This window comes from Lucilia cuprina, chromosome 6 (genome assembly GCF_022045245.1).
Source record: "Lucilia cuprina isolate Lc7/37 chromosome 6, ASM2204524v1, whole genome shotgun sequence".
NCBI classification, from domain to species: Eukaryota; Metazoa; Arthropoda; class Insecta; order Diptera; family Calliphoridae; genus Lucilia; species Lucilia cuprina.
In genome coordinates, this window is record NC_060954.1 from 38727871 (window position 1) to 38739077 (window position 11207).

Below are 11207 nucleotides of genomic sequence, written 5' to 3' on the forward strand. Positions count from 1 at the left end.
CTCAGAATGTGAAATTGATCGGTATAATATATGTTGGTTATAGAAACAATATTTTTTTTGCATTAGAAAAATAGCACAAACGAATAATACCCTTCCCTAATATAGTAGTGTAGGGTACATATATAAATGGTTTAGCCAACTTAATTAGTTTTCAAGTAATTCAGAGTCCAAAAATTAACAAAATTGTATGTGTTAATTTTATGTAATTCAAGTATAACTTATAACAAGTATGAATGTATAGTCGGGCGTAGCCGACCATATGATACCCTACACCAGTCAGTATGTTAAAAATGGAGATTATTTTAAAAAGAATAAAACATTTGATTTGTTTTTTAACTTTATTTCGGAATACTTTATTTTTTTTTTTGCAAAAAAAGAGATTTTTACAAGAAGGCTCAAAGGGGAGTAGGGGAAAAAATTGCCATAACATTATAAATGTTGGTAGGGGAAGTTAAGTCTACTTCAAAGTTATTTATGTAGAATTTAAAAGTGTTATTAGTGTTTGTAAGTGAATTTTTTACCTTTAAGTCATTTTCTGAAGGGGAGTTTGTATGGGGGCTAGGGTCAAATGAAGCCCTATCATTACAAAAATCACTAGCGTCATTTAAAGTTCTATAAAACTAAGTTTTGTCGACTTTTGTTGACATAATAGGTCATTGAAATTAATCATAAGACCAAAGGCTCTATTTGGGGGGTACGGTTGAATGGGGGCTAGTCGAAATGATGGACCATCATGAACAAGTTTGTGCATGATTAGAAAAACAAAAAACAAAATTTCCTTCCGATAATGTGCATAGTTGTCGCAAAGTTGTCTTTTAAAAGAAGTGAAAAAGGGAATAAAATGACTGAGCAAAAAATATCAGAAAATGTGCAGACTAATCTGTTAAATATCTAAAGGAATTTTATATTATTCGTTTAATTATCTGATGAAGTTACAAAAACAAATTCTCTTTAGATTATGTGCTGATTTATCGGATATTATTCCTAAGCCATTTAATATTTTACTTTAGAAAATGTGCAGACTATTCTCCTTAATGTCTAAAGAATATAGGAATAAAAAACAAATTGCCCTTCACCAATGTGCAGATTAATCTCATAATTGTCGTAACACTAAAATTGCCATTCGTCAGTGTGCAGACAAGTCTGATGTTAATTGTTTAATACTTCAGAAAATGTGCAGAAAAGTTTAATAAAAAGTTTGCCGATTATTCTGTAAAATGTCTAAAGGAAATTTATATTATTCGTTAAAAATTCTGATAAATTATAAGAAATAATTCAGAAAATTTCTGACATCAGACATGTCTGAAAAAATTGTTGTCACATACGTCTTATATGTGTTCGCACATTTGCTTAAACTGACATCAGTTTTTCGAAAGCACATTATAAGTAGTTAGACCTTAAGTTCCATTGACTATATATTTGTGTCTGAAATATTTTAAAATTTTATAATGTTACAGATGTTGCTAATATTGACCATCTCTGCCTATAGACTGAAACTTTAAGTTATAAAAATGTATTCTACAATATTCCGAATTTTTTTTTTTGAAACTATAGTAAAATTTTACCTTTGTTTTTAAACGATTAAATCTTGCGATTAAATCTGAACTTATAATTTTTCTTATGCAAAGTTGTTAGAAAAAGCATTACTGACAATATTTCAAGACAAAATTTGTAAATTGACACAGTTATTAGACATTTTCTGCACATTTTACTACCAACGTTGGAAGATCTAATAACCGTGAGACAGACAGATATCAGAAATACCTTTTAAACAAACTATATAATTTCAAAAAAGAAAATACAGATAAATAAGATGTATATTATCATATTCTTGAATTTTATTTACATAGCAAATATGTCAAAAACGTTGAAATTTACAGCAAAAAAAAAAAAATATTTAAATTTTAAATTTAATTTTAAATGCACTGTACCTTGAGTTGTAGCATCTTCAAATCTTTAGAAGCCTTTTATTTACACATGTAAAAGGGTTTTTTTGAGCTTAAAAGGCCTAATTTTATTTCTTATATTATTGTCAGCGGTGTCGAATGAAATCATGACAAATATTTGATGTTACGCATACGTACGGGTGTACTGGTAATAATTTTATAATTTATCAAATATGAATATATATTATATTTGGTAGATTTATTTCTTAAATATTAGCAGTTATTTTTAAACAATTAGATTTATTAAATCTAAATGTTAGTTCTTGCACTCCTCCGGTAGGTTAGTGGTTAGTGTTCTAGTCTGGTAGACCGGAGGTGGTGGGTTCGATTCCGACCTGAGGTACTGGTTAGGAAGCGCACAGCAGGCCCGATAGAGGCCTAGGTGTATTTCTTCGGATTTGATGTATATATGCACATCCTCCTTTCAAACTAACTAACTAACTAGTTCTTGCACTCTACACCAGATGGATAAGGCAAAAGGTTTTAATCGTAGTTAAATAAATTTCAGCCTCCAAAGATAGTTTTTTTCTTTAAATAAAATAAATCCAGTGATTAAAAAAACCCCCTATTGTTTTTGTTGTTTGACGGCATTTGGTTGGATATCACTGTGAACACATATGCATTTTATAAATTTTGTCAGCGGTGTCGTATGATATTACACTATTTCATGGTACGTATACGTACCGTTGCACTAATAACACAGGACAAATTTTGAATCCAATTGCACTGAATTTAATGAACTTTAGAATTTACACACAAACCAATTAGCAGCAAAATAGTTAGGAGCTCGTTTTAATTATGACGTTTATAAATTTTAAAAGATAATTAAGACATAACCGAAACCTTGCTGTTACGAAATTCATAAGTTGACAATGATTCTGTAATTTCAGAAATGACTCTGGTAAATTAAAATGATCGATTATTATATAAAAACAAAAATCGAAAATACTTAAAACAGATGGTTCAACTCCAAATGGAGACCATAAGATCCGTCGTTATTTATTTCGCAGACTTGTCTATAGAAAAGTATACTATCTGTCATTCGGACTAGTTTATTGATTGACCTGTGGAATATGGACTAGTCTATTGGCTGGCTTTTGGTTGGAATTTTCAGTTTTTTTTTTTTGTATTTGGTATATTTGGGAAAATGGGATATCTCGGTGATATTTTGTAGTAATTATAAAATGAATATGTAATTTTAATGGATTCATTATTGATCTTCGGAAAAAAATCCCTTGTAATATGAATGAGAGAGTCTATCAGAGAAGATGTCCGTTCCTTACAGGTATAGAAACACACAACATGCCTGATTGGGTCATTGTGTATTTTATAATATTTGATGTATCAGAAGGTTAATAGTAGGTGTCACAGGCCTGATAAAGGCCTAGGTGTATATCTGCGAATGTAACATATGTATATCCTCCTTTAAAATGAACTAAATTACAATTTAGTCTGTCCATCAATAGATGGACAGACGTATGTACATATGCACATTAGAGTGTCCCGAGAATGAGCCTTTTTAAGGATTTCATGTATGAATACTCCTCGATGCGTACTAATGTACTGAACTCGAGAAAAATAAACTTCAAAACCAGACTTCAATATATATCAGATTATATAATTCGATATGTTTTGGATAATTTTTGATTGATTCATTGCTTAATGAAATATTGTGTTAATATTCGAGTGGAAAAATATCGACCAACAAATTTTGGGTTTAAAATTGCTTCGAAACGTCGACGTACAAAATCTGTTTATTATCAACTTGAGTTTTTAAAGTACGTTTTACAATATTTATAATTTGGAAGTCCGGGTGCCTGGTGGTTCCTCTAGGGACCAACTAGGTTTTTTTTTCTCATAACACAGGTAAATACTACATGAAGAAAGTTGTAGAACTTAGTCATCTAATCATTTACTAAGGGTCTACGATCAATATTACATATAAACAGATTTTTAAGATTAATTTCTGTGTAGTAAATAAAAAATTGTCTACATTCCATGTCTAAAATCAAACAAACGATGATGCATCTTTCTGTCAGTAATCTCAAAGTTGCAATGCTTTGTCGCTAAAAAGAATTATCGTAAATTGCATTTTCAATTATAAATTTTTTAAAATAAAACAATTCGTGTCAGCTAAATAGCTTTTATAGTGGAGGTTTAATTTGAATTGAACTCCATTAAAAAAAGAATCATTTAATAAAGGATATAAATATTTTTATTTTTCAAATCTATAAAGGAACAAGTGAATAGATAGATCCCTTAGAGATTTTTATTAAAAAATTCCAACTTTCTTTTCTTGCAGGTAATTTATCAATGTCATAAAAATATAACTAGTATACTAAACTGTGTAAGTGTTTTTATATAAAACAACAAAATAGATATATTTTAAAATAATATAAAATAACAACACTTAATATAAATGTGAAAAAAACCAAAAGAAATTTAAAAAAATATTGTGTAAGCCTCTTTAAAATACACCAGAGGTTTACAATTTTTTCTAAACCGTAATACTTAACTAAAAAATAAAATATTTTTTATTTTTTATTATTTGTTCCCTTTAAACATTCTACAAGAAAAAAAACAAGTGTATTAAAAAAAAGTGTTTGGGTTTTTGTGGCTTTTCCCTAATGAGACCTTAAGTGACTAATTATCATAAAATTCTACTACGGTTTTTTGCTGCAGTTTTCCACTTTAAGTTTCTACATAGAAAGATTCCCTGGGAAAAAATTTTCTATTTAGTTTTACAGCATATAAAAATATTTACTAAAAGGTAAGTTTCTATGTGTTTTTTTTTGTGTTCTATAAGATAAATATCATTAAAACAAAACTTTTTCTACACCCTTCACCTTCGTGAGAAGGCTATAAACATATTTTTAAGTTTGTCATTTGGTTTACAGTTTCTATTATAATTTTAAGACCCTATAGTAAGTCTTTAATGTCCGTGCCATGTCCGTCTACACGTCTGACCCTATGTCCGTCTTTCCGTTTGTGTGTATGAATGTCGAAGTGCTTTATGTGAATACCTGTCTATATCTTTTTGAACTACTTGGTGAGCTTCTTTGCAACTCTCTATTTAAGTATTGGAATTTCCGATCCACTATACACTCACTATACTCAAGTAATCGAGCTATCCAGTCGTTTGACATAGTGGGATCGGTGGGGAATAACTGGTGTTATGAGGCATGTAGAATCTTTCCCCGACAAGGAGCGAGCCCAACATCATGTAAAAATATCCTATTTATGCCACGTGAAATGTCATATCCCTACATATATTCTCATTCTCTAAAGACTCACCTTCATTCTAGATCCTCTTAAGTCGTTCAACCATAGTACTAAGGTGGCTTCTGTTGTTTCGGTAACAGCACCTAGGGGAGGTAATTGTTGGTGCAAATAACTCAGATTAATATTTAGACTAAGGTATTACAACTTCACAACGAACTCCAACGAAATTTCAACCATCACTATAGTCTTCCTTCCAACATCTCAATAGTTACAATTTATGAGCTATTCTGTCCATCAGTTACAGATATCCGATGGTACATCTCTACCCTACACATACCCCACCCATTATCAGCTTAATTGCAATATTTGATTAATTCACAGCCTTTGTCTGTGTTGTTTCTAGAAACTAGTATCTGTAACAGAAACTTATCCAAAAAATTTATATTTCACCGTGTATCAATCTTTTACCCAAGCACCCCCTTCCATCGAAACCAACTGACCCTCAAAATTCTGCTTTACATAATTGCATGAATAGATCAAGTATACATTTGACATCACCAGTTTATAGGCCCGGTAAATAATGAAGTTCGTTCATCAAGGAAACATGTCCCCAGGAATGGCAGGGAGAGGGTATCATAAGAAATAAAATATAAGTTTGTTATTCCATTTAAAATTTCCATCATATAATATTCTTACCCTATAAAGTATATATAAGGGATCCTTATAGATACTGGAGTTGATTTAGTCATGTCCGTCTATCTGTGAGTATGAAGTCGAACTACTTTACGTAAGTACATGGAGTGTTGTCCTATCTCACGGTGGTACTTTTTCAACCACTGGGTGAGTAAAAAGTAAACAACTCACCACTGCTCCTTTGTGTATTTTACACGCAGGTTGCAATTTTTGTACATGGACTGGGCCGGTCCATGTATAACTACTTTGATCTAGTACTTGAGCTATCTAATCTCTGACTATTGCTGTCCCGTTGCTTAACTTCCGAGATGTTAAACATCACTTTCGTTTACAACCACGCAGATGGGATGGCCTCCGTCGATTTGGCAACAGCACCTAGAGACTTAACCGGTAGACGGAAGTATGAATACATATATCAAAAAAGCCGAGACTTTGTTCTTACTCACAGGGATAGAGTGTGGTAATTCTGATATGAACAGAGTTTGCTTTGAACATATCTGGACAAGGAAGGAAAATTCAATGGTATCATTTATATATGATATGCAAGGACAGACAGTAAGCTGTTAACACAAATTTATAGTCCCGGTCGACTAGAGGATTTGGTATGTAATATACTATCTACCCCCGGGTTGCAATACACCAAGATGGGGTCTGTCATCAAGAATAATATGCCCGGGGGGCTATCTGTGTGTATGTTTTCAGAAGACCCCAGATATCTGCGAGATCCGAATCTTCAATTATTCTCTTAGTCATAAGTTCGAAAATAACGCAATTTAAAATCTGCAAGATCAGCCCATAAATACCCTAGACATAAGCAAAACAAGTAGGAAAGTATAGTCGGGCATGGCCGACCATATAATACCCTACACCATGAGTATATTTTTACAATTTTTACTTTTATAAAATTTTTATTTTTTGTAAAGAAACTTTTATGTTGAATATTACCATAATTCCAAAATATTTAAGCCATTTATTGATAAAAAAAAAACTAAAATTTCTAAATGAGGCTTTATATAGGTCAAATATGGGCCGATCCTCGGTAAATTTGGGAAAAGATATATTTCTAAATAACAGTTAGTTTTGTTGAGTTTCATTGCGATACAAATGGTTACAAGTCAATTTTAGACGTTTAAGTCATTTTTTGAAGGGGGGTTTGTATGGGGGCTAAAGTCAAATATAGGCCGATCCTTACGAAAATCTGCAGTATCATTTATACTTATATAAAACTTATTTGTGCCAATTTTTAGAGAGATAGCAGAATATTTGACGTAACTATAGCATAAAAAGTTCAAATCGGGAGGTACGGTTGTATGGGGGCTAGGTGAAATAATGGACCACTTTCAACCATTTTCAATAGGCTTCGTCCTTGTGCCAAAAAACATGCTTGGTCCAAATTTCATCAAATTATCTAGAAAATTGCGGCCTGTACCTTGCGCACATGGACAGCCAGCCGGACAGACGGACGGACGGACGGACATGTCTTAATCGACTCAAAAAATGATTCTGATGATTCGATCGGTATACTTTAAGGTGGGTATTGGACCAATATTTTTGTATGTTATAAACATCAGCACAAACGTATAATAACCTCCCCACTATAGTGGTGTAGGGTATAAAAATCTATAAATGGCGGCTCGTATTTTACCCTTTACATCGGGTGTTGATCTTACCCACAAAAATCTTTATTTACCCGGTAAGTGTATTGGAAAATAGTGTAAGTAGTTACCAAATAATAAACCGGTTTCAGATCTCATTACCCGACTTTTCCGGATTTAAAACTGGTTTTACAGTTATTTTTATGTTTGCTAGTATATTCTCTTACTCAATGCCCAATTGAAAAGTAATTTTATCATTTTATCTGGAATGGTTTCCACACAAGTATAAATCTCAACATTTCTTGCAAAAAAAAAAACTTCCGGAATCGACTACGGTTAGAAACACACTCTAATTCCTTATTGGACATACGCTATAGATAATTGACTATAAATTCTATTAAAAAAATTCATTTATGTTATTGATAACGACAACTCATTACCAAGTAATGTATGAAATAACTATGTTACCTACAATACTCGTTACAAAAATTTGAAAATATTTAACTGGGTAGTAATAAACTTCGTATGAACTGTTTTTTAACTTCATGGTGAAGGCTATATAAGATTCGGCACAGCCGAATATAAAACTCTTACTTGTTTTCATATAAAAATATGAAAAAAAACATAAGATTCAGTTTTCCACCGAGCATTTACTACTACCTGAGATTGTTTATGTTAATAAAAAACATATATTTTTTTATTAACTTATAGTTGGTATTTTGTTATGAAGATTAAAAATATTTTAGAAACAAATAAAATATAATTTTTATGCACTTCTTGTTATCAATTTAAAAACAGCAAAAAAACTAAGCAGTTTTTTACGACATCAACTAGATTAAGTGACTTTAAAAGTTTTATTTGTTGAATACAGCTACTAAAAAGCAATTCGTTGTAGAATTATGAAATGTTAATATATTCTTTTTATAGTTTTTACTTAGTGCTAGATTTAATTTGTATTAAAAAATGTTCTTTTTTTATGGAGAAATATTTTTGTTAGTGCTGGAAATTTGTCCTTTAATTACAGCTTGTCATGTTCTACATAAAGTTTTTCGAGAATTATATATTTTTTCGAACTTTGATCCGATATTCAAGCGAATTATTGAGATTAGCGTTAAAAGTCAAAATTTTGCTCACATAGTATATTCATTAGATATGGTTTAGTCAAAATACTAGTATATTGACTAATCCATAGAATATGTTTAAATTGTGAAGGATTTCAATAACAAAAGGAAAAACTTTAGTTGTAGACCATATGGTCCATCGTGATTTACATAGTCAATAGAATAGTTTACAAACTGGTGTATGGACTATAATAGTTTTAGGTTAAGCAGGGTTTTGTGACAAAAAAAGGTGCAACTCCAGTCGGAAACCATAAGGTCATTTGTGATTCACCTCATAGACTAGTCTGCAGAATAGTTAACTAACTTGTATGTGGGCAAGTCTATTGCTTGGTTTGTGATAAATGGATTAGCCTTTTGGCTGGTTTATTATCGGTCTAAGGTCTAGCCTTAATACGGAGGTATTTGGTATATATTTTTTACCTATAACACTTTAATATAAAGGGTGTACTAATCGGTTCAGAAACATTTTTGTGTTGGTTAAGCTATGTTCTCATCACCTTGTAATCAAATTATACTATAGTGGGGAGTATTAGGCGTATGTTCTAATAAATATTTTTCAATAACTTACTGAGCCGATTAGGCTTTGTCTGTCTGTCCATCCGTCAGTGCGTCTGTGTATTTATATCTAGCTTAAATTAATATTTCTATCCTACTATACTATAGTGGAGAGTATTAGGCGTATGTTCTAATAAATAGTGTTGGTTAAGCTATGTTCTCATCACCTTGTAATCAAATTATACTATAGTGGAGAGTATTAGGCGTATGTTCTAATAAATAGTTCTCAATAACTTACTGAGTCGATTAGGCTTTGTCTGTCTGTCCATCCGTCAGTGCGTCTGTGTATTTATACAAACCTTGTGCGCATGCTAAAGGTCGCAATTTTTAAGATAATTTGATGAAATTTGGAACGTACGCCTTTTTTGGCCCAAGAATGAGAAATATACAACCAGTCCCATAAGCCCATAATTATGTTTTATTTCATCAAAAAAAACTTGGTTTTATATAAATCTAAATGATACAAAGTCCCCTTAAAAAATACTTTAATGACTTTTATAAAACTCGCCAATAAATTTAAACGATATCGGCCGAATTTTTGCCGATTTGGGAATTTTACCTCTTAACTACTCCCAAAGTAAGTTGAAAAGTAATTAGAATTAGAAGAAAACACTACTTCCTTTTCTACTACAAAGAGTACTTATTTTTGTTCGTAATGTCCCAAAAGAAATCCTCTATTTTTCGGCTGATAATAAGTTGTTTTGTAAGTTGACTTATTTATAGAACAATTTATAAAAAATGAAAAAATAAAAAGCCGAAACAAACAGGGCTTGAACTTTAAACCATCCGAATGCCAGTTCGCTACATACACCACCAATTAGCTGTCTTATTGTACATCAAATAATGGTTTTCACATATAAATACTATTTTCTTTTCTAAAAATAGACATTTGCTGAAGCGTAATAAAAAAGAAACAAATTGAAAAAAACAGCTGTTTTAAATTTTTGTTTATGTGTTTTGATTTTACCTACAAATTAAGTCAAAAAGTAGTTTATAGTCGCCTAGTAAGCAAAGTTTTGGGTAGCTCAAAATTATGGAATATTAAAAAGTATTTTTTTTTATAAAATTTAAGAAATATTCTTAACAAATTGTACTGAGTTAAGAAGATCTGTGGAAAATGTATTATTTAATTCATTTATATGCTTCGTTTCAGAATTATTCAATAAAGCTTAAAACTGCATATTATATTGCTAGTAATTATAAATAAAACTTCAAAGAAAGTAAAATATTTCCTTTACTTTTCCAAGAAACCTGGGCAACCGAATCTTTGTTAATATCTTCATAATGTTTTTACATATTTTAAAAATATATTTTTAAACTGTGTCTGTGTTCTGTAACTTTTGAGTCGACAAAAATTATAGAAAAATTTATAATAGTCTTGTTTGAAACAGGTTGAATACGCATAATTCAAATAAATTTTTATAAATATTAAGAAATATATATAAATCACAGAAATAAAAACCGGAGGACTAATATATTTCAATGTTTTTTCTTCTCGACTCAAAAGTAACAGAACACAGGCACTGTTTAAATATATTTTTATATTGTTTAGGTTATATAAAAAATTACATTAAAAATCATCATATTTTTTCGAAAAACGTTAAGAACATAAAGAAGATTTCCCTTTCCGTCTTTAATTTATATTAAACCAAGCGAAATAAGGCATTTGACTTGAATTAAATACGTTTACATTAATTTATTCTTATCCTTAAATTAGTTTAACATTGCGTATGAGTTATAAAAAATTATACTTTCCCTAATTACATATTACTTACACGCCACAGGGAGTTAATAGCAAAAACAATATTACATACATATGTATGCATGTAATTATGTAAATTCCCTCATATTCACACATACATAAATACATATTTTTCGTATATGTTAATATGCATATGTATGTATGTATAACGCAAGATATGTTATTTATAGAATTACACAAAATTACTTGAATGCTGTTCTTTAAGAGTCTTTTTGTTTACCTCTGAAAGTGTTTAAACTAATGGTTTCAATGAGAATATTACTGAACTGGGTCTTTGTCACGAATACATCTGCATTTTAGAACATTTTAAAGT

The 11207-nt window shown here is 30.5% G+C and overlaps 1 protein-coding gene across 1 annotated transcript in view; it reads left to right on the forward strand.

Moving 5' to 3' along the window:
• Nucleotides 1-4350: 4350 nt before the first annotated feature.
• The window catches only part of LOC111687330, a 261343-nt gene continuing 254486 nt past the window's right edge, over nucleotides 4351-11207 (forward strand). Inside the window, exon 1 of the mRNA XM_046954490.1 lies at nucleotides 4351-4716. The gene's annotated coding sequence lies outside the window, so the exon portion shown is untranslated. The remainder of the gene's footprint in view (nucleotides 4717-11207) is intronic.